The sequence below is a fragment of the Lactuca serriola genome, chromosome 5 (assembly GCF_051521515.1).
Source record: "Lactuca serriola cultivar US96UC23 chromosome 5, Lser_US96UC23_V15, whole genome shotgun sequence".
Taxonomy (NCBI): Eukaryota; Viridiplantae; Streptophyta; class Magnoliopsida; order Asterales; family Asteraceae; genus Lactuca; species Lactuca serriola.
Genome location: NC_136412.1, coordinates 51,023,384 through 51,029,383, shown reverse-complemented (window position 1 = coordinate 51,029,383; position 6,000 = coordinate 51,023,384).

Genomic DNA, 6,000 nt, shown 5'->3' with positions numbered 1-6,000 from the left:
GAATTGCAAGAGCGGTCTTCTGTCTGTTGCTACACTCGCAACTTTCAAACATTGTCTCCATCTCGGAGATCCAGTCCATGACTTGCACCAGTGTCGGGCTCCCAGAAAGACATGGTGGTTTGGATGCCATGAAATCCTTGTACTTGCATCCACGTCCGTCATTTCCTCCATCCTGGTTGCTTCAGAAAACTATTGGTGGGTTGGCTTGACCAACGGTCCCACTATAGTTCCCTCCTTCCGAATGCCCTCCATTTACTTCGGGCTCTTCCACTTGAATTGACAGTTCTTCACGATTTTGTCGAAGCAACCGCCTGGTCTCCTCCATTTGACGATCCAACATCGTCTGCATCATTGCTTGTACACCAGCCATCGTCGTTGGCTCAAGTGTTGCAGCTACAACAGGTATTTGCTCAATCACTGGTGGTTGATTCCTGTTCTCATTTGCGTTTCCAACTCCGCTTCTAGTTCTTGCCATTCTTGATCTATACACCGAATAAGGTGAATTTAGATCATCATTCACGATAGATACATATATCATCCTTATCACTCTTAAACGTTTACATTCTAGTCCTAATATTGTAATCGTACGCTTAGAATCCTAAACACATAATGTTTCCAAATCCGGTCGGCAACAGACCATAGATCCGAACAAACAATAACATATAAGTCAAACATATAGCATTTAGCACATAAAATCATTTTAGGCATCTTTCCTAAAATATACTAGTGCTCGTGTCTAAAATATGGTAGACACTCATCTCACAATCATCACTTAGCATTCTAAGTTTAAGTCTAGAAATCCTACAAATTCCTAGTTCGCTTAAACTAATGCTCTGATACCAACTATGACATCCCCAATTTCACCGCCAGAAAATACCGATTTGTTTATGCTTTGTTTTAAAATCAGAGTAATCCTTTTTAAATAATTCTTCCATCAAAAATCATTTTTGATGCTTATCATCTCTAAATTGACTAGCCCGGATCTACGGGCGTTACGGGGAATACCTAAAATTGTGGTCATTTTATTTCTATCTCTCCATACATCACTGAAGAATGGAAAAGATTCTTTAAGCGTCCCATGCCCTAAAAGTGCATGATAAATACCGCCACAGCCCAATACTACAGATGAAATTAAATGCAGTACTCCAGATATAAAGTATGGAAAAGTATATATAACTCCCTACCAGGACCCACCCACCAACCTAGAGAAGCTAGGTGGGGAACTAAAATTAATCCTTGTTCATACATAGGCTTCTTTGGTACGAAATGAGTCACTTCAAATAGATTCATTGCTCCGGCCTATAATATGATTAATCTGGCATGGGCTACATGAGCCCTTAGTAATTTACCAAATAAATTCATAAGTCGGACATTCCCGACCCAACAAGGAAAACCGGTGGTTTCTTAGTCACGGCCAGCTAAAGCTAAAGTTCCATTAAAGAGAATTGCCATGGGTTGAACCTCCTCAGGTGTAACACTCATAAAATATGGTCGCAAAATTTCATTTTTAAATCATAAATAAACCATAGTTATTAAATCATCTCATTAAAGCATAAGTCATAGTATCTCAAAACATCATAAACGATATATTTATATCAAAACATATGTCAAATATATCAGAGAAAACATCTCAAGCTAAGCATCATGGTGTGTTCAATACAGTCATCCCGAGCTCTTCCTTTTGCTACTGGAAGTACCTGAAACCAAAACTGAAAACCATAAGCACGAAGCTTAGTGAATTTCTCCCAAACTACCACATACCATACACATAACATGCATCTAGGAGATACGGGCCCCATCCACACTCAAGGAGATATGGGCCCTGCCCACACTAGGATAACGGGCCCCTCCCTATGAGATAAGGGCCCCACCCATACTTAGTGAGATACAAGCCCCGCCCACACTCAGCTAACTAGGAGCTACGGGCCTTCCCACTTAGTGAGATACGGGCCCTGTCCACACTCAGCTAACTAGGAGATACGGACCCCACCCACACTCAGCTAATAGTGAGAGCCCACACTCAACTAACTAAGAGATACGGTCCCTGCCCACACTCAGTTAACTAAGAGACACATACAAGTATCATACAAACAACAAGTATAACCAAAACCTACCAATCCATTCCATATCCATACTCAAGTAATGCTAAGATACGGGCCCTGCCCACACTTAACTACTAATCATCACACATAATATACACAGGTCGGCATTGGTGCCTTTGACCCGTTCAATCCAGGAGGAAACTCACCTTAAATGTTAGATGATAGTTGAAACGTCTCTGTCCTAAAATCAGATCTACTCAATCCCTGAACCAAAACAACCCCTTAGATGTCACTTCATATTCATAACTCTTTAGGGTCAACTATAGTCAAAGTCAAGTATAGGTCAAAGTCAAAGTCAATGCTCCGATTTGACTCAACTGGTTGAGTTTTCCCTTCAACTCGCCGAGTTCCCATGAATCACAAAATTGTGAAATCGCAATCCAACTCATCGAGTTTTCCTGCAACTCGTCGAGTTCTTCCTTTTTAACAGAATCGGGACACTTCAACCCAACTCGTCGAGTTCTTCAGTCTGTTAGCCCTTCTTAATGCATTAATCCCTTACTCTTCAGATTTACACCCTATACTCTAGACCTAGACTAGAAATGCCTCTAAAAAGGTAAAGTTTCCAAATTTACCCATTAATACCTTTCCTAAAGGGATTAAGCTCAAACCCTAACCCAAAATGGCCAAAGTCTTAATCCAAACACCACCAAAACTACAAGGTAGACCATGAGGTCCTGGATCTGGACTCTAGGGACAAGAAGATCATGTAAAGTCCCAGCCTTCTCTACATGCATGGCCATTAGAAGCTCCAAAAGGCCAAAATGATGGTCTAAAGGTTGCATGGCACTTCCATGGCCATAAAGTTTGCATCTTTATGCCATGAAAACCCCTCAACACCTTAGATCTGAAGTGTCAACCCATTTGGTACGTCCCATTCCCAAGGACCGTGATATTTAGACAAAACCAAGCAAATAACCCCAAAAAAGGAGATCTACTCAACTACAAGGCAAGGTTCAAGCTTTATACCAGCAAAATGTCGTGGATGAGGCAAAGATTCTGGATCTATCAACTCATTATTGTGTCCTCAAGCTTTTCCTTCTTCCAATGGCTTTAAGCACACACTAAAACATTTAAAATGGCTCACAAACACTCATAATAGCTTTAGGGTTTCGAGATCTAGGGTTACGAACTTGGAGGCTGGAAATTAGGCCAACACCTTGGGGTTAAGATGTTTAAATATGGTGCAAACCCCGAAAATTAAGGTTTCACGTTTGTCAGCCTACTCGTCGAGTTGAGTCCTCCCAACTCGTCGAGTAGGTCACTTAAAATACGCGGCCCTTATGATCTCTACTCGACGAGTTTGGGAGCCCCAACTCGTCGAGTTGCTCTATAAAATAGAATAAATTATAAGTTAGGAAATATAAGGTTTTCATGAGGCTGATCTTGAGCCCTCAACCAAGCACGAATACCTTCGTTTATATATATATATATATATATATATATATATATATATATATATATATATATATATATATATATATATATATATATATATATGCACGGTTTTAACGTTTTTTTTTTTTGTTTTTTTTAAATATATATTTTTCTTTTTTTATTTTTTATTTTTTATTTTTTTTAATATCGTTACTGCATACTTGAAGATACTAGTGTTTTTGTTTATTTTATTTTTATTTTTTGATATTTTATATTTTTTAAACTAAATATTGGTTTGAGTTTTTAAGTTTAACAGTTATAAAATCTTAAATAACAATAATATTAAGGATCATAATACTTTCCGTTCTTAATTTTTTTGAATCATATTATTCTTGGATCATAAAATTTTGAATCAAATTATTTTGAATCGTAGTATTTTAAATCAAATCATTTTTTAATCATATGATTTTAGATCAATAAGATATTCAATTAAATAAGGCTTTCGTTCAGAAAAATTATGAGTCATTGTATATTTTGAATCATTTAATTTTGAATCATAAAAGATATAATTAAGGATTATAAAATATTAGAGTCTAAATATTTTTAGATCATAAACAAGTTAGAATCAAAAGTTTTTTTTTGGATTATAAATGTTTTGAATCATCATAGTTTAAATCATATTATCTTCAACATTTTTTTTAAAAAAAAAAACTAATATTCTTAAAATTAGAAATAAATAATTCAAAAACTTATTTTTGAAATATTTATTTTACAAACTCACTAGTATATTGACTAAAAGTATCTATTAAATTGTTATGATTTTTTAGAGAATTTTTTTTTCTAGGTTTTTTATTAAAATAAATAAATAAATATTGTTTTCAAATTTTCATGATTGTGCTCATTTTGTAGATAATTAAATTTTAGAAACTTTGGTTTCTTAAAAAAAATTCAAAGAAAAAAAAATATGGCCAAAAAACGAAATAGGTGAAAATAAAAAAACCACCAAATGATGAACTTTGGTTTTCTCAGATTTTTTTTTCTTAAAATTATGAATTTTAATCAAAACACCAAATTGTACACAAATGCAAGCCAAAAAATGTATTTTGTTTAATATACATATGTGTACGTTAAAAAGGTTACTTTTTAACGAATTCTCAAGATGTTTGCATAAAAATACATCGGTGATGTTTTAATTGAAAAATCTGCGGGTGCATATTAAAGTGTGCATATCTGCATATTGTAAAAGTTACATTTTTTTTATGTTTGTTTAACAAATATTAAAATTTAAAAATGATTGTATATCTATTTATTTCTGGTAATCTATTATTTATAAATGAAGAGTATTAATGATGAAGAGTTCAATGGAAATACATTAAAACGAAAAACATAGCATGAAAGAAAACTTCAAGATAAAAAGATTCACTTTGTTTGACTTTTAAAAAGGTCAACTAATATTTGTGTAAAACATAACCCTATCGCTTCTTTATTGCATAAACCCAACTTTCCAAAAACGGGAACAAATTGAAGGTACACATACTAATGTGGAAATACCAATAAACAAAAGATTCTCTCTTTAAACAAAATTTGTAGCACATATTATTTCAAACTTTGCCTCTGAAATTAGAGACAAAAAGAATAATAATTGAATACTTTGAGTTTTAATTTGGATATAAATCAATATCAATGAAAGTGAAACAATAATTGATGTTTCAATGATAAGACGTGTTCATAGCAAATACATGATGGGGTAATCGACTTGCAAAACAATTCTGAACCACCTCCCACCACAAACACTATCACGGGTGTAATATTTACTATTATAGAAATTTCGAAAAAGGAAAAAGAAAAGAAAAGGAGGAGAAAGGAAGAAGTTTGAAGGTATAAAGAAGAAATAAATTTGAAAAGGAAAGAGAGACAAAAACAAGACGATGAGATGAGAACCACCCCCTTTGCACTAAGGGTAACGACACAAAGCGTTTCCAGTGTAAATTAGGGTGCACCAAGGATTGATTCTTAATAGGATAACTCACTTTAATTATGGATTATATTTCTTAGTTAGATTTATTAACGGGTACTATATAATGTATGCTTTTTGTCAAGTTTTTGTTGTGTAAATGTTTCTATATAAAATATCTAAGAGAAACGACATATATATTGAGAATCAAGATATACAGAGATAGGTCAAAAAAATCATGGACTCACTAAAAGCAAACTGTGAAACGTTTCAGGATGAATAAATCCAAGATAGGATTCAGGACTACGTCTCAAGGTTTACACTTGAGGAAGACCTAATGTCCAAGCTCTAAGGGAGGAAAGAGTCATTCCCTCCCAAGCCACTGAACCTACCGTCATATCATTTTTTCTTTTTTATTTTTCTTCATCTTTTCCAACCCACAACACACGGAAATCCTATCTTTTTGAACCCACTCAATTAAAAAAAATACAAAACAATCAAAGGTAAAATCTTAATTAGTAATAGAGTCATCGGCGGTACCACTCTCGCTTTAACGAGTGGGTTGAT